Source organism: Canis lupus, chromosome 37 (genome assembly GCF_003254725.2).
Source record: "Canis lupus dingo isolate Sandy chromosome 37, ASM325472v2, whole genome shotgun sequence".
Taxonomy (NCBI): domain Eukaryota; kingdom Metazoa; phylum Chordata; class Mammalia; order Carnivora; family Canidae; genus Canis; species Canis lupus.
The window spans coordinates 15,670,318-15,688,949 of record NC_064279.1 but is presented as its reverse complement, the minus strand read 5'-3'; the positions used below and the strand labels follow the sequence as shown (position 1 = coordinate 15,688,949).

The window sequence follows — 18,632 nt, the reverse complement described above, 5'->3', positions numbered from 1 at the left end:
ATTTGCATTATATAACAACAATTGTATTAAGAAATTTAAATAACTCCTTCAAATGAACAAGAAAAATAAGGCAAAGGGGGAGGGGAGCGAGGGGGGGAAGAATAGATGAATTCTACTAGTAGGCAATTCTGCTTCTAGATACAAAGATGTTTATTGGAACATTGTTGGTATTAAAGAAAAATTAGAAATGACCAAAACATTCAAGGACAGAGACCCTGGTGAAAAAGCTATGATATATCTCATCAAATGAATTCTAAACCAGAATTGAAGACCTGGACGCACTTGTGTTCATATGGATAGGACCTAGAAAACAGTGTTCAATTAAAAAAAGAAGTCATGGAATTTGTATTGTATTAATTCTGTGCGTTATTCTGTGCATCCTGAGTAGGTCTATGTATCTATACCGTGTACCCCTATACATGCACAAGCACCTAATCAAATACAAATATCACGGAAAGGAAGGGACGCAACATCAACTTCCAGATAGAGATTTTCCTTGGGGAAGGAGGAGAACGGGTTTGGGAAAGTCTTTCTCAACTCTAGAGTGTTCTGTTCTTCCCACCACTTTCCCATAAAAGATCTGAAACAACACGACAAAGCAGCAGCATTTATTAAATCTTGGTAGCCGGTAACTGGGCTTGCTACACGTTTCAGATGTTGGCTACACTTCTTAACAATAAGGGAAAATAAAAGAAAGCAGAAAGCACTTAGAAGACCTGATTTGTTAAAAGATACCTGTTTGATCAAATCAGAGCTCCCTAACTAGTCAGGGGTGAACAGATACTGTGTTCATCTATCAGAGGCCAAAATAAATAGGGAGTTAAGAACCCTGAGCTCATCTTTTAGACCAGGTCTTAGTTTTTACAACTGGATTCCTTTTAAGCAAACAGCAAACATTACCGCATTTGTAAGAACAGATCCTACCTGGGCACTGGAAACCTTCAGAGGTGCATTTAAGTCTGCAGGTTATAGGAATACTGTTTTATTCTGCAGAAGCAATCGTTTAAATAAAGGCACCCCAACCGCCTACACCGAGTAAGCAATCTCACAAATAGCCTTCTTTTATGGTTACTATTATGCATGTGTCATGTTACCGCTGATAGGATGCTTTAAAGGAAAGCATGGTTATAAAATATTATTTAACATACACTTTTCCTTCTATTTTGGGATATCAATGGCATTTTAATAACTGCCATAATTTTGGCAACACTGTAAAGTCACCCTTATATCATTTATGAGGCTCCCCGGACATCTGTTTCTTGCATTAGGTAATTAGTTCAGAACAAGTTATGGTGAATGACATGTATTGAGGTGACCATCTGCCTCCATAATGCAGCTCACTTTCAGGAAATGGCTCTTGTTCTAGGTCATACCTTCAGTATTCAGTGCATAGGTGTATTGCCCAAAGTTCCACTTTCACTCTCTGATCATTTCTATCTTAACTCTTGCCAAAAGATTTACAGAGCAGACCCACAACTAACACAAGGGAGATTTAGTTTTAGAGAGATTTAGTAGATGCAGTCAAATCCCTTTAAAGATAGACTGGTCAAATGGTTATAAATGGATATTTTTATATGTGATGTGGTTTTCCTAAATCAACAAATCTTATTATATGTTATACATCACCATTACAATGACAACTAAAAGCCCTGCTCCAAAACAACTCTGAAGTGTCACAGTCAATGTCTGGCATTTCTTCTGGGGAAGAACAATAATTCTCAGGACAGTGCCATGACACCAGCTTTGAAATCATCTTGAATTTCCTGTTATGTTCAAAACTGCCTCTCATGCACTAGGATAGCAGCCTTTCTGGCTCCTTGTTCTATAAGCCTTATAAAAGTGGATATTCATGTTATTCACAAGGGCTTAGTTTGTTCAAAAAGACCAATAAGGAAAGGTGGGGGGAGTGAGGGTGGGAAACAGGGAGACTTATTATTTTCCAGAAGATTTGAGCTATAGAATGCAGTGTGTGTGTGTGTGTGTGTGTGTGTGTGTGTGTGTGTTAATCTGAGACCTGGTTTTCTATCATAATACTAAAAAAATCACCCCATGATCGCATTACTCCTGGTTTCAATTGCCATATTACTATTCCTGCCTCCCCAAGAAATGATAAGTAAATAATTCACCCTAATTTTCACTTGTTTCTGTTTTCTAAATCTTTTTACAATGAGCACATGTTAATTCTATAAGTAGAAGAAACAGGAGCTTTAATTCAAAAGTGTTTTCGGGTTTGCCAAAATATTGTGATTTCATCATACAATATTAATTTTTTTCTTATCTGGTTCTACCACACACAGATGTGAAATGTGATAGTAACTGGCAATTACCTTGTATCCATGGCTTTCCTGCATATTTGAGGTAACTATGTCATATTAGTTACAAATTTATTATTTTGTCCCTGTTGTTACTAGATTACAACACTCAACTGGCAAATGTTAACAAGTAGCAAAGCAAATGTAAACACCATTTGCTCTACTGATATTTTAATAGGCTTCTTTTGCTACAAGGTCTCTTGACACCATAACATGCTGTATATGCAAATGTCACTTAAATAGTTAAATAACAATATAATATGAGTGGATCAATAATTAGATCCCCACAAATGTAATACACTATGAGACTCAGCTAAAATGAAGAATGAAACAGTAAAGTGTGATTTTTATCTACTGAGTTAGACCAGGATGAATAGATAAATACACATGTTTTAAAGGTCAATAACCATAAGAGCCCACACATTCTTAAGCATGTCATATTTTTTCCTTCGAGGCCTTATTCAAATTTTACCTCTCCCATGAGCCTTTTCCTGTTATTTCTGGAATGTTCTTTCTTTCCCTGGCTTTTCTCATAATTTGTGTCTTTTTATTATACCACTCACCACTGCCTCATACTGCATCCTCTCCTTACTGAGGCGCATAATTATGCGCATTTTAACATTTCTGAAATTAAGATGCATCCTATAATTTATATGCATATTTAATGTGGTGCTTTTTCCCTCTTCTCTCCCTCCTGCACTCTCCCACTCCAATCAGCTCTCATAAATCAGTGGAAGAATTTACAATTGATCAAGCCTGGAAATAGCCTTGCAATCCACCTACCAGGAGGACTCATAGCACATTTTTGATTCTTGTTATTTTCTAGGAATATAGGCTATAGTGCTTACAGGATAGAGACCTGGGGAAATTGTAATTAATAACTTCAGACTCTCTTAGACTGAGAGGAGAGACTATTTTTAAAGAGGTGACCACCAACAGGAGGAATGTCTGGATTTATATCTCTGGATTACCATCCAATGATTTCCCCTTCATCTCTCCAAATTTATATTAGTGTCCTAAGTCTCGGTCTCAGATGATTCTGTGATATTATATTTGTCTATATAGCAGCAAACAAATCAGACTTTACATATTTTATGTAAGGGAGTCACAATTCAAAACTTTAATTGCTTTCCTTTCTCTAATGGACCCTGTGCTAGGCCATCGCCCTCTCAGAACTAAGGCACTCATGTCCCCAGCTGCCGGGAATGTTGGTGGCTGACAGCTCGTGATTGATTCCTGCAGCTGAGATTGTTCTTTGTTAAAGAGAACTGCCTGAGCTAAACTCACATCGCCTTCCTGAGAGCAGTCCAAGTTTGGTGACTGGTCAGAGATGTAAGGCCAGACCCTTTGCCCCAATTTGGGATGACAATACAGAGTCACCCCAGCTTCAGAGAAAAACCATGTGGTTGGCTGGGATCTTTCCATGCCATGTGGTTGAAGGAAGGCTCAAAAGCATCAAGAAAGTAGGCAATAATGGGTATACCAGTAAAAGTTGGAAAACCTACCAGATGATTCTGATCTACAAGAAGGCCCAGAAAGCATACTACTGAACAAAACAGCGAAGAATACGCTACTGCAAGGGACAGAAGCGTTGCAGGGAAGGTCAGTGGTGGCCAACATTGGTAGACCACACCTGCCAATGGGAGATTTTACAGAATTAGGCTCCCTGCTAGGAGGGAGGGAGGGGCATTTAGTCATCTGAAGCAAAGTGGGTGCAATTATTGTGATGAGCATCAAGGACAAAGTGGAAATTTCTAAATATATATCGTTAGACTTGCTAGAGCAGAAATATCTGGAGAAAAAAATATGTATATATATTCCATCCAATTCCGTCCAATATATATATATTCCATCCCATACCTACAGAACTACAATCTTCGTGGGTGGGTCCCAGGAATGTGTATTTTTTAAAGTTCTCTGCATGATTCTGGTGTGCAAGTTAATTTAGGAAGGGCTGCTACATCAGGAACTCAAACCCAAATCAGCCTAAGATGTATATACATCTTGCTCCATCTTCCTGTTCCAGTTTATTACAGAATGGAGAGGCAAAAATGGTCAAAAGTTTGGTACTACTGGGGCGCCTGGGTGGCTCAGTCAGTTAAGCATCTATCCTCAACTCAGGGTGTGATCCCAGGGTCCTGGGATCGAGCCCCGCATTGGGCTCCCTACTCACTCTCTCTCACTATCTCTCTATCTCTCTCTGAAATAAATAAATAAAATATTCTTTTAAAAAAGTTTGTAGCTACTAAATAAAACATGGAGAGCTGATGTATAAAGTTCTCAGGAGTGACCGCATGTTTTTGACTATTAGACACTATTTCAACTCATCCCATTTCCCCTGTTACTCAAGGAGCTCAGAACAAAGTTTGCAGCCAACCTCTGGCTTTCAAGAGAACTTTATCACTTGTATTTCCAAGTGTTAACCTCATCGCTGGCTGTCTTTCATTTTCGTGATCCAATTTTCCTTTCACCCCAATTTCTTCATCTCTTTGTTATTATATTTATATTCCACATAACATTGCAGGCAACCTCAAACCCATCTTTTTTGTTATTGTGAGGAACAAGTGAAGAATCAATTAAATGAAGAAGGAAAAAGAGGATTTCATTAGTGCTTAGAAATAGAGGTGGCCATAGATGTACAAAACCTGAATTATTCAGAATATAGATTATCACAAGCTGCTTTTATCAGACCATTATTTTATTTTTAAAAAAGACTTTTTACTTATTTATTTATTTATTTATTTATTTATTTATTTATTTGGCAGAGAGAGCACAAGCTGGGGGAGCAAGAGAGGGGGAAGCAGGGAGCCCAGTGTGAGCTAAATCTCAGGACCCTGGGACCATGACCTGAGCCAAAGGCAGACGCTTGACCAACTGAGCCATCAGGCACCCTAGATCATTATTTTAGAAAGAGAATTTACCACTGGGCATTTTCTAAACATTGGGCAGTTAAATATGCTATATATCTATATCTAATCTATATCTATATCTATGGAAAGGACGAGAAGGAATGGGAGGATGAATTTGGCCATAGTCAGTCTAGGCTCTGACTGAAGGTTCTGGCTTCAGTGTTGTTCCTCGGGCATGACCAGATCCCCAGTAGGCACTGGTCTTCAGACCCCGAATACTCACAATATTTGTACACAAGGCAGGTAGTTAGGTAGAGAAGGTGTGGAGGGCAGGCCTGAGGATATCCTTAGTAATCATTCTTACCTTGTCCACAGAGTGATATTTATTATGATTGTAGATCCTTAAATTCCCTTTTGATCCTGTTCTTTTTCTATCCAGTAGCCCCTGTGTGTTTTATATTAAGATTCTGAGTCATGGGAGGGGAAGTGAAAAGCTTTCTCTGGAACAAATCTGGAATGGAAACCTAATAATTTTTTTTTTCAGGTTCGATAAATGTCCTAAATGAAAGTGCCAAAAAGTCTGACATTACGTCCCTGATTATAAGCTTTTTTTCTGTCCTTCTGTAATTGGTAATTCCTTGGAAGAATAAAGCTACAGTCTCCAAATGCATCAGAGTTTTAGAAATACAGCTTGCACACATTGAACTTTATTTTTTCCTCTCTGGAAGGTAAATGATCATGATTAATAGCAATTCCACTTGTGGGACTCCTAGGCAACTTGGCCCCCTAAGGAAAAATGAGAAAATAAAATCAAGCTAAAATGCATTTGTCTTCATTTCAAGAGTATGTTACTCACTTCTATTTATTTAATGGTGTGTTCTATCAGTGTTTGACTGGGGTTGCCTAATATTCTTGTGCCTCCTAGAGGATTTACTGTGGCCCTACTACATTTCAGAGCTTACCCCTGAACTAAGCTTATTCTCCAGCCTGTCTTCCCACCCTCACGTGCCCTATGGTTCTTTAGAAACTTCTGTCTTATAAGGAGAAGCAATACAGGTCCCTTTGTCATACCAAAGTATGAGGTGAAACTCAGGGCTTTTCAGCCCACAAAGGTGCTTGACTTTATGTGAGTGTGACCCTAGTCTACTTCTGAACTCTATTAATGCTTACAAGAGCTAAGAAATCTGAAACCAGAGGGATTTTAAGGCTTAATAGAATAAGGTCCTCCCTTAAGCACAAATGACTTTTGGAGAAAATTAGCCAATATTTAACTGGCTTATTTGAAGGAAGAAATGCAGCCTCACATTTGTATGGCATTTTATTGTTTTGGCATGACATTTCATAATATTATTCATGGCGTCTAATGGAAAACGATGAAGGAGGCAAAACTGGTGTCAAAACTACCTTCCTTACCTCACTCTCAGATACTTATTCCTCTCGATCTCTAATATTTATGGATTTATATTTATGATATACAACTAGTGATATATAACTAGTTCAATTGCTCAGCCTAGTAGAGTTGCTAAAAGATTATCAACATATCCTTTTGGACAGGATGACCACTTCTAAACCTTAGCTTCCTCATCTTGAAAATAAAGGGTTGGTAATATAGGATCGCCCAGCATCTATGTAGCCCTAATACTCTATTGGCTTATAAAAGAGTCCTAACCAGATCGGGTGTTTCTCCATGGGCTTCTGCAAGACGGCAGTGTAGGGAGACCCTGAACTCACCTCCTCCCACAGACACACAAGCTCTATAGTTACATACAGATCATTTTCCTCTGAAAAAGATCTGAAAACTGGATGAACTGCTTTTCCACAACAAAAGACAAAAATACCACATCAGGATGGGTAGGAGAAGCAGACACATGGTCTTGCCCAAAACCCCATTCCACGTGTCGGGACACACAATAGAGATGGGTCTCACCAAGCCAGGGCTTCTCTTGGAGGAGTAAGGGGTTGGTGCCCCACGCCAGGCACCTTACTACCTGGGATCTGCACAGAGAGATGAGCCCCTATAACATCCGGCTCAGAAAATCAAGGGACTCCTAGGAGATGGAGGGTCCCCCTTTAAAGAGCTCGTGTGCAGTCTCACTCCCTCCAAGACCCAGCAAGAGCCAAGCATTTAAAACCCACCTAGTAATCTCCTATGTAAAGGAGATTACTTACTAATCTAAAAATACCTGCTGGAGCAGTGGGAGACAGTTGCAACTCTCCCTAGAGATGGAGGCAACAGAGGCAGACCCTATTTTCTTGCACCCTCTACCTACCCTGCTAGTACAAATTAGGCACCTTCAGAGGTGGCACCCTCCTATTCTCTTGTAAGACCAACAGCAGCACTATCCCACTGCTTTGCTGAAGCCAGAGAGCATGGGTGGTTGCAGTGCTGCCTGGCCCCAGGGTGGGCTGCAAGGGCAAGCAGTTGCAGGGCTCTCCCACTCCAGCTTAAAGCAGGCACACAGGCACGGACGAGGCACCTTCCCATTGCATTCCTGAAGCCTGCAGGCTCTGCTGTCCATACACCTTCCTGCTGCCTTTCTGAAGCCAGAGACCATGCCCTGCCCCCTACACTCTTTAGCTGCCCAGCTAAAGTCTGTGGGCATGTGTAATCCACACGTGGGTCACCCCTTGATGACCTGGCCCTGGTGGCCAAGTTGCCTGCATTCCTGAGCTTCATAGGAATGTAACAGTTGGACAGACAGTGCTAAGGACCACCCCAGGACGCTGCGCAGACAAGAGACTGAAACACAAGCCCAGCCTTACCGTGAAAAAGGCCTGCTGACTTAGCCTAGAGCTTCAGTTTGAGAAACATGCTTCAGGTTTCCCACACCTCTAGAGGCTGAAGAAGCGCCCTCAGGGAATGTAAGCCCAAAGACCCCATCTTTGCACATGAGGAGCCAATCCAAGGGTTCCTGATCCCGAGATCCTAGAGTTTTCTTGGATATTTTTCCTCTGAAGCCTCATTTAGCTTTTCTTTTGATTTGTGAGCCACTCAGTATCCTTTCCTAAGGAAGGATACAGTGAAAAGTTTCCCTTAGACCTCCCTGAAGAATCCATGAATGAGCTTTAGTTGGATGTCTGTCATGACAGAAGACACAAAAACGATTAGAACAGCAGCATTCCTGGGTGGCTCCGTCCGTTAAGCATCTGCCTTCAGCTCAGATCATGATATCAGGGTCCTGGGGGCCAGTCCTGAATCAGGCTCCCTGTTCTGCTTCTTCCTCTCCTTCTGTTGCCCCCCCTGCTTGTGCTCCCTCTCTCCCTCTCTCTGTCAAATAAATAAATAAAATCTTGGCGGGGGGGGAGAACAGCACCAGTCCTAATGTTAGTGAACAGGGACTTCTCTATCTTACTCACTAGCCTTATCCTTAATGCCTACTACAGAGTGTCACTAATACTGTAATACATTAACAAAATATATGTTAGGTGAATGAATGAATGAATGTTATCCAGGCAAAGAAGGAGAGAGTGATTAAAGAGAGTTCCAGACAGAAAAAGTATCACACTGAAATGAGAGAAAACATGGTATGGTAAAGAAACTAAAAAGAAGCCAGTCTGCATGTGGTCTAGAGAGTCAGAGGGGGATGGTTCAAGATGAAGTAGGAGGGGTCAAATCATGAAGGAGCATAAGCCCAGTAAAAGTACAAACTTCATGGAGAAGGGAAAGGGTGTATCTTTAAAATTTAAGCAAGGGAGAAAATAATAAAATTTGCATTCAAAAAGGACACTGATTGCAATATGGAGGTTGGCCTTGAAGGGGCAATGGGCTGGAAATAGGCAGCTAGCCTAGGGTAGCAGTATTGTGTGGCAGTATTTTGTGAGAGACTTTTAAGAGGTAAAATAATGGTGATGGAGACCACCACGTAGGGATGATGTCTGATTTCTGACTTGTCTGCCAAATAAGGAAAGATGGCTTTGACTAGCCTAGGGAACATGGGTGACACCTTTGAGAAGGTGTCGTAAGAATGGTGATGAATGGAATTGTGGACACAATGAGTTTAGGCTTCTATAGGACATGCTAACGTAGATGCCCAGGAAGCATCTGGATATATAGGTCTGGAGGCAAGGAGAAGTATGTGAGCTGAAGATGTGGGTTAGCAGTCATCAGCATAAGATGTAGAAGCAACTGAGATTGTAAAGCAAGATAATGTAGCATGAGGATAGAAAGCCCAAGACAAAGCCCTGAGGAGAGGAACACTAATTCTTTTTTTTTTTTTTTTTAAGATTTTATTTCATGAGAGACGCACAGAGAGAGGCAGAGACAGGCAGAGGGAGAAGCAGGCTCCATGCAGGGAGCCTGATGTGGGACCTGATCCCAGGACCCTGGGGATCACACCCTGAGCCAAAGGCAGATGCGCAACCACTGAGCCACCCTGGGGCCCCGAGGAACACCAATTCTTAAGGATGGCCAGAAGAAGAGGAGCCTGCAAAGAACATTGGAAAGGAACAGGTAGAGAAATAGGTGACACAGATATTTTAAAAGCCAAGGAAAGGAAATATTTCAGTCAAAAGCTGCTCTGAAGTGAAGTGAGATAAGGACCTCAAGTTGGCATTGCATTTGGCAGCAAGGACATCACTAGGACATGATTCCAATGAAGAAAATAGAGGAGTCTGAAGGGAAAAGGGAAAGAGAGGAGGAAAAGTAGAGAAGTGGGGTCAAAACTCTTCTTAGGAATTTGTCCTTGAAGAAGGCAATGGTTGGAGAAAGATTTGGGGTTGTGGGAGGGTTTTGTGTGTTTAAGGTTCAAGAACGTGAGCATCTTTAATCAGTGATGAGAAGGAGACAATAGGGGGAAAGAGGGTAACAAATAGAACATGGGACCAGTGGGGCACCTGGTGGCTTAGCGGTTGAGCATCTGCCTTTGGCTCAGGGTGTGATCCCGGGGTCCAGGATCGAGTCCCACATCGGGTTCCTTGAGGAGAGCCTGCTTCTCCCTCTTCCTGTGTCTCTCATGAATAAATAAACAAAATATTTTTTAAAAAGCAAAATGGGACCAGAAGTGAAAGAAATCTTAAATGCTGCCAGATATTTCTCCATCAGCTTGTCTCATGTTTTCCAAGTAACCATTTCAAAGTTTTCTTTTCTCAAAATCCTTGATCTCCATGACCTCACTTACTAGCAACTAAGGATAGCTCCTCATACCTCAAGAGAAAATAGAGCTATCAGATAGGAGCTCCCTGGATTTCTTGTATCCATGCCCATCTTTTCCTCCTTTTAACCTGATAAGCTGAAAGGTTTTCCAAATCCTGTTACCCCACTTGCCTCTCCCTCATCCATTCACTCAACATTTCAAATAGCCCCAACTTTGTGCCAAGCATGCACTGGGCCCAGGAGACACAAAGATGTGTCTTTGTGGGATGGGAAAGTTCTTTTCTCACAGAATTCAGAGTCTATTGGAGAGAAAGATAAGTAACTATACTATGAATGGGTAATATTGTTAGTGCCGTAGTAAAAGTGTGAAAAGAGTCATGAATGACCCCAAATGGTTCTTCTGGGCTCTCAGAAAATCTTGATGTCTCCTAAACTTCCAAAAACTAGGCCTCCTCCATTCATCAGTCCCAGCCCATTAAGGAACATCATGGAAACATTACAGGAAAAAATGTCATTTTAATATCACAGAAGAAAACAAAAACCCAAATCCTCTGAGGTGTATTTGACTCCATAGAAACATAACTTTCATTTTGAAATACAAATGTACTCTTAATATATTTTAAGTGTTAAGTAAACAAAGCACCCCGTACAATTTCAAGTGTCATCATCTTAATTGCCATGTTCCAGGGACAAGGTGGTGGAACAATACAGGAACATTCTCAACATATATTTTAGGCTTCCCTTGGATATCATTTGAGGGAGGAAGGTAAATATGATAGACAATGTAATTACCACCATATTGAGTTTGCTACATTAAGATTGAAGTGTATTCATGTATGAATAACTGAAATGTATGAAATATTCAAATTGTATCAGTTTAAACATGACACTTGAAATACGTAGTTTCCAATGGCTTCTCTCTCCGCAATGAACAGTCACCATCTGCGCATCATCAGTAAGATACAAGGACTGCTCCCCAAACACCTCATAAAATGAAACTCATCCCAGAGAAAGACAGCAGTCACTAAAGAAGATCAAAAGGACTGTGCGGCAGAGATTACCATATGCCTCCCAATATCACTATTTTCCCCATTTTCCTTTTAGTAATAGAAAACTCTGAATTTTCCTGGGTACTTGGCCACTCAACTAGAAACTATATTTTCCAGATTTCCTTGAAGGTAGGTGTGGTCACGTGATGATATTTGGGCCAATAGGATAAGCAACTTCTCTGTTATGTCTTTTAAGTGGGAGCTAGTTCCCTTCAAGTCCCCCTTTCCCTCTTCTCTTGAGCTAGAAAGAGGATGTGATGCTTACGGCATGGCTTTAACCATGCAACTGTGGACAACAGTCAAAGGGAAGGCAAAGCAACAAGTCTCAGCAAACCTGAGACCCTACATTGTTGGTGGAGCAGGACCATCCACCTATCCCACACTTGTCATTCTTACCTCCGGCCTGTTATGCAAAAAAGAAGTAAACTTCTAGCGTATTTGAGCCAAAGTATGTTGGGATCTCTTTGTTACAGTAGCTTAGTCTGACCCTGACTGATACAGATGGGTTCTAGATAACTTTCTCCAAGAGAAGGAACCCCTCCGTGTCGGTGCCTCCTCATAGTCAGTGGAAGATAACCACATATTCCACTGGAGCTCAGTAATCACTAAGACCTTTAGAGGATCACCAATACCCAACCCAAGTCTAGAGAAAGCACCTGAGACTAGGACGGCAATTGAGTGTGACATATTCACTTTTAGCATGCTGGTCTTATGAGTTTCTGTGACATTCAATGCCAAAGAAGCATTTCATTATTTTCATCAAGGGGTTTTAAGGGAGAGAAACAACTGGGTAGTCAAGGTAAAGGTGCACTTTACCTCCTACGGCCACACTCCCGCAGTTCACTAATATAGACAGCGGTCTAGCAGCAAAGGACTTTATAAGCAGAAATTACACAGAACAATTAGAGAAAGCAGCTCTTTGTGCACACTGAATGGTCAGCAATATGCTTTTTTTGTTCTAAGAGCAATTAGCCCTGTACTCCCACACATGGTCACACTTTGCTATTTTTCCCAGTGGCACCCTCCATATTTTTTTCTATTATTCACTGAATGGTACGGTAAACACTATTAAAATATAATTTTTTTCTGAAACAGGAGCTTCTATTGCTAAACTGGTACACCAAAACATTTTCATTTTTCATAAGAGTTAGAGTTCGTTGTTGATTATAAACCCAATAAACAAACATCCCTTTATTGCCTCATTGACAATTACACAATATCTTTACCCTCTTACCTACTGAGTTTTATGGAAACTATTTCAACAGAGTAGACATTTATCATCGCAGGAGAAACTCCCATTTAGACATTAACTACCTTAGCTTTATTAGAAACTCATTTTCCACAGATGTCCAGGCATGATTTGCTCCTTTTTATCAGGAAATAAATAATATCAGGTAATAGCTTCCTGTGGCAGAGGTTACATCTTTATTATACCCAGGGAAATAGATATCAACCAGTCAGAGAACAGCCAGATGGCTTACCCTTCTTATCAATAAAATTTAATTTTCACTAAGCCAATTGTGACCAAACTCATTTTTAAATAGGAAGCCAACATTTAGGATTTTTACATGAGGCAACAAATATGACATCCATGAGAGTTTCAAATTTGCACAAATGTAGATCCCAAGCCAGGAATCTGGGCCCCTTCTTTGGCACTAAGCCACTCATTCATCAAGTCCTACTGGGTCCATCCCATATTATCTTCTGAATCTTCCTACTCTTTGTGTTTCTGATGCCACACCCTTAGTGTAGTCTTGTCATTTCATACCTGATTCACTGACCCAACCAACTCCTGTCGGACCCATCCTTCCTCCTCCATGCCATCACAATGATCTGTCAAAAGCAGAAGTCCATCCTTTTTAGAAGAGAGCAAACCGCCTAACTGTGGTTTTAAATGTCTGTTTGATCTGTTCCCCTGCCTAGTTTCCTGCCTTATTTGCTACCTCCCTATCCCTTTCCTCTCACACTATGTCCCATTTATGGACTAATTACTTGTGGTTCCCTCAGTTCACGTCTACCTGTGTCTTTGCAAACACAAACATTGTTCCTTTTGCCGAAAATGCCTTTCCCACTGTCCTTTCTACTTCCTTTCACCTTGATCTTAGTAGCTAACTACTGCCTTCCTTTAGTCTCCAACATACACATCATCTTCCCAATGAAGACTTCCCTGGTCCTTCAAGACTAGACTACATACCCTTCCTATATGCTTCCTCAGCATCTAAGTGAGCGTTTGATAAACCTTACAAACACCAATATTGTCAACATTAACTGGTTACTCTTGTAGGATCTTGTACATATGATTAACTTGGGGAGGGGACAGGATGTGTGTGTGTTCAGGTGTGATTGTTACTCTAATTTTTGGTTCTGACATGCACACCCCCCAGTTCACTGACCTTGACGATGTCACCAAAAGGTGCATCAGTTAGGAACTGCAATCAACTGCTCATATCCAAGAACAGAAGCTTCAACAGAACAGGCTATTGCCCTCTCATTGAAAAGAAAGTACAAAGATGGACAGTCCAGGGCTGATTTGCCACACCACAAAGTCATCAGGAACTGCAGCTCCTCGTCTAGCAGCTCCACCAGCTTTAGTGTATGATTTCCAGTCTCAAAGCCACAAAATGTCTCTGGGTCTCTAGACATCTAACCTTCATTCCAAACAAGAAAAAGGTCAAAGGTAAGGGGACTCTTCCTTATAGGTAGAGGAGAACTCTTCCATTTGCCTTCAGCTTATATCACATTGGCCGCCCTTGTATGCAAGATGTGCTGTGAAATGAAGTCTTTCAGTTAATCACACTGGTGCCTCAAATAATATCTTATTTACAAAGAAGGGCGAGGTGAATACTGAGTAGACAACTAGCAGTTTACTCCATACTGAGGGTAGTTGTATAATCCACTCTTTAAGAAAATAATTTCTCTGCTTTATAAATTCAAATTTCACATAGGAAACAACAAATTGTTTGGAAAGAGAAGTCATAGCAGGAACCTTTAAAACAGTGCACTTCAAATATGAAAGAAGTTTTAAAAATTCAAGTCACATATAATTTTTCAGGAACATATCTCTTGTATATAAGGAGGGATACCCTCATACACAGATCTCACTTATTCACTCCTATGTTATCCACAATGAATTATTTATGAGTAACAGTGAACATACTACCTTCTGTGCTCCTCACTTTATGAAGCAGGATTGGTATTCCCACTTGTAGATGAGAACACTGAGGCATAGAGTAGTTTAGTGACTTATGCAAAAATCACATTGCTGATGACAGCACACATACTTGAACCCAGGGCTGTCTGATGCTCTACTCTGTAATTCAGCTTCTCCACAAGTCTCCTCCACTTCACTTGGACTAATGATTCCGACACTCCTCAAAATAGAATTTCCATCATGTTGAGTTTGCTACATTAAGATTGAAGTGTATTCACAAATGAATAACTGAAATGTATGAAATATTCACATTGTATGAGTTTAAACATGACACCCAATAACTGAGCCCATGCTGGTTTATCCCTAATGGAAAATGTTGGACACTTTATTGTGTTTAAGCATATGATGAGTGATTTAATTAGATTACTCAGGGTCTTAAAGCTAGAACAGTATGTTTAGATCTTTCAGAATCCCCTAATTTTTGAGATGAGAAAACCTAACTGGCAAACTGATGTGGTGAGAGTCACACAACCAGTAAGTTGTACTACAAAGGAGAGAACCCAGATCCCCGGCCTTCAGTTTTCCTAGGTTCTCTTCTTCTGCAGCATTCCTCAGATTTCACTTTCTCGGATCTTACAGCCAGTGATCAAAGCCCTCTGCCACACTCCGATATCCTTTATTTTGTAGAACTATTTTTATTGAGAAGCTGTAAATCAGGGATTTTTCAAGGTCCAGCTTAAATTCCCTGGCATTCTTAAGGCATTCTCTGATTTTCCCAATGAGAATTAATCGTTCTTTGCTCTCCACTTAAAGTATACTTTGAACCTCCATGTTAGCACTTAATTCCTTCTGTTTTATGTTAATTATTTATGCTGGCGTCCCATTCTAGATTATAAAACCTTTAAGGACTTGCTTTTTATAGCCTCAAAGCAGCTGGTTTGCTCTTTTTTCTATACCAGGTGTTCAACATATACTTATTGAATAAATGAGTGAATAATATCATATTTAACATTTTTAGGAATATTTTAATTTTATTTTTTAAATCTAAGTATAGTCGACACCAATGTTACCTTAATTTGAGGTTTACAACATAGTGATTCAACACCTCTATACATGATGCTATGCTCACCAAATTCAGCTACCATCTGTCACCACATAACGCTACTATAATACCATTGACTATATGCCCTGTGCTGTTCCTTTCATCCCTGTGAATTATTCATTCTGTAACCAGAAACCTGGCTTACTAGGGTAAGTATTTCTTTAAGTGTTTCCATTTACAGGTATGTCTCCTTAGATTTAAAAATAAACAAAACTGTGCTCATCCCTCTATATTAGTACTTTCCATATTGTTCTGTTTGTTGACTATTTACTTGTTTAGAGTGTCCTCTAGCAGAATGCAAAGTCTGCACAAATACGCTTATTTACATTTGCTCCTTCTCATTCCCCAATGCCCAGCACTGTGTCTGATACAGAGCCAGCACCCAAGCATCCAATAAATGGGAGATAAGTGAAAGAATCTCCGCCATTTCACAGACACTTATAGAATTTTTGCAGTTTCAATCCAAATCTTTCTGAAGCATATACCCACAGAAGTAAATACCTCCAAACAGCTATTTTGTTCTTCCAGAGAAATTATCGTAGAATGTGTAAGAGCATTCAGTGGGCAAATATGCAACATGTCTTAGAAAAAATGGAAATGTGGTTGTCAAGGAGAAAAGATAAAAGGACAAGAGTCTTTAAGCTGTGTCATTAACTATTCTCAGTAGTGCCAACTACTAAGCAACCACAATACTTCAATGCCCGCACGACAATAAGCAATTCTTTCTCAAGCCTCTGGGATATTTGATTAGGCAGCTCTGCAGATCTTGGCTGGGCTTGGCTGAGTGGTTCGTCTGGTCTCAGTTAAACAATTTCACAGGTACAGGGAGCTATATTGATGTACGGGGTGTCAGCTGGCTTGCAGCTGAGATAGAATATTCTTGGCTGGAATGATTAGGCTAACTCGTCTCTGTTCCAAGTATCTCTAATCATCCAACAGGCTCGCACAGAGATGTTCTTATGGTGAGGAAGAAGGTAAGAATGAGAATAAGCCTGATGGCACAAGTGCTTTCAAGTCTCTGTCTGTGCCACGCTTGCCAGCAACTCATTGACCAATGCAAGTTTTGTGTCTGAGACTGGAATCAAAATAGAGGACCATTGTAAAGTTGTGTAGCCAACAGGAAAGGGTGGAGAAATAAAGCCAATTTTGCAAATCTACCACAGAATAAAGACTGAATATTGCTTGCTTAAATCTTTTGCCCCTAGCAGGTAATAGTAGGCTTGATAAATATTTGTTGAAGAGATGTGCACATCAATGGATGGATAGTTGAAGAGATGATTTAATGAAAATAGTTTATGGGGCTCAACAGAGACCAGTCATCAATAATTCAACTATTGACTAGATTATGCCAGTAAGAAAATATTTGTCCTGAGATTTTCACAAGATCCAATAGAATATCTTACAAAAATAGAAATAAGCACACTTACTGGGTCCATCAAGCAGCTCTGGGAATGCATTCTTCATTTTCCTTCCCTAATGAACATGAAATACTTTTCAAGGTATCTACCCTTCTTTAGTTATCACAAATTTTCCTGTGCAATTAAACAGAATTTTTATCACAATTGCATTAAAGACATTCTTAATATCTCTAATTCTTGCTTCCTTACCACACAAAATTAAAGCACCAAAAAATATCTTTGGGGAAAAAAGTAAAGTATTTTTGGTCATGATTATAAGCTTTTGTATTGCAAGAACAGCAACACCAAAAGCCTCCTGAACCACAGCTAATCTCTGACAAAGCCATGCAAAAATCCAGTTTTGAAGTAGATCTGTACTCAGGAACCCTTAGTAGAGGAAGAAATTTTCCACTGGTTATTAGATTGCACTGTAAAATTTTCAACCCAAACTGAGAGCTGCTATAGTTTCCTCCTTTATCTAAACCCAAAAGAGTATACAGCATTCTAGTGAAATGGATTTAATAGAAAATTAATTCACCAAGTCAAGGAGTTAGGATGGTGAGACTTCTACATCATATTTCTAGGAAACAGAAAAACACCACACTTGTTCCAAGAAATAAACTCAAGATCTTTCGGTGAGTCTGTATAATAAGCAAGCAATAAATATTAATTGTTGATAACATTCAATTTTACAGACTGCCCCGAGGAACGTGAAAAATTAGGTACATATAGTTAGTTCAATAACTTTTATTGACCCTGTTGTATATGCCAGTCTGTGAGCTAAGCACTCTTAATTCATCATCTCATTTACTCCATACAACATCCCATAATATGGATATTTTTCAAATGTTTACATTTTCCTACACATGTTATAGAGGAAAGAGCTAATACTTCTAACAGTAGGGTGACCGTGCATCCTGGTTTGGCCTGATTTGCACTTGTTGTCCTGGCACAATTATTGATAACACTTTCACTCTTAAAAGTGCCCTAGTTTGGATGATTGTTATGATCACCTCGGTAAAGAAACTTGCCCACACAGCTAGTAAATGGCTGACCTGGGACTACCAGGTGGGTTAATCTTATATCAGAAACATCAATTTTACCTCACTGTCTTATAAGTTCAACCATAATGATGACTGACACAGTCCGTTCCTCTGGTATCTGTCAACTTAAGTCCAGAAACCAAGAATGTAGAGATCCTCAAGTGTAGTAAGACTAGAAAGTGGAATTTGTGTAAATTCTAGTTATATTTCCAAAAGACTGGGAAAAACTGAATAGCCCCAAGAGCTGGAAAACAAGTAGGGAATAGATGCTTTCCAAAGCAAAGTCCCTAAAATTAATCCTTTGGATAGAAATTAAAACATTCTTTTATATACTAAAATATCAACTAATCTATTGAATTGCTATTGCATTTATTGAATATGCACACTAAAGAAACCAAGATTCTGTTTTAGCTTTCAAGTAAAAGGGAAGACAAGCCTACAGTTGGAATATCCTTCCTCTTTCTCATTTATCTTGCTACCAGTAAATAGCAACATTTATCTCCTTTTTTTTTTGCAATAGGAAGGATAGTTTGTATTTTCAAAGAGGGGTCAATTTGGGTAAAATGTAAATCAACAAAATCAAAATGCATTCTTTCAAAGTCCCGCCCCTTCCCCCAGTAGTAAGGATTGCGTACAT

At 39.9% G+C, this 18,632-nt stretch overlaps 1 long non-coding RNA gene across 2 annotated transcripts in view; it reads left to right on the top strand.

Moving 5' to 3' along the window:
* LOC112656645 (uncharacterized) overlaps positions 1 to 5,095 on the top strand; it is a 50,560-nt gene extending 45,465 nt beyond the window's left edge. Inside the window, exons 5-6 of one of the 2 annotated variants that reach the window (XR_004812588.2) lie at positions 2,298 to 2,358; positions 3,470 to 5,095. This is a non-coding gene — a long non-coding RNA (uncharacterized LOC112656645). The remainder of the gene's footprint in view (positions 1 to 2,297; positions 2,359 to 3,469) is intronic. The other variant, XR_004812589.2, reaches the window with a different exon arrangement.
* The last annotated feature ends 13,537 nt before the right edge of the window (positions 5,096 to 18,632 follow it).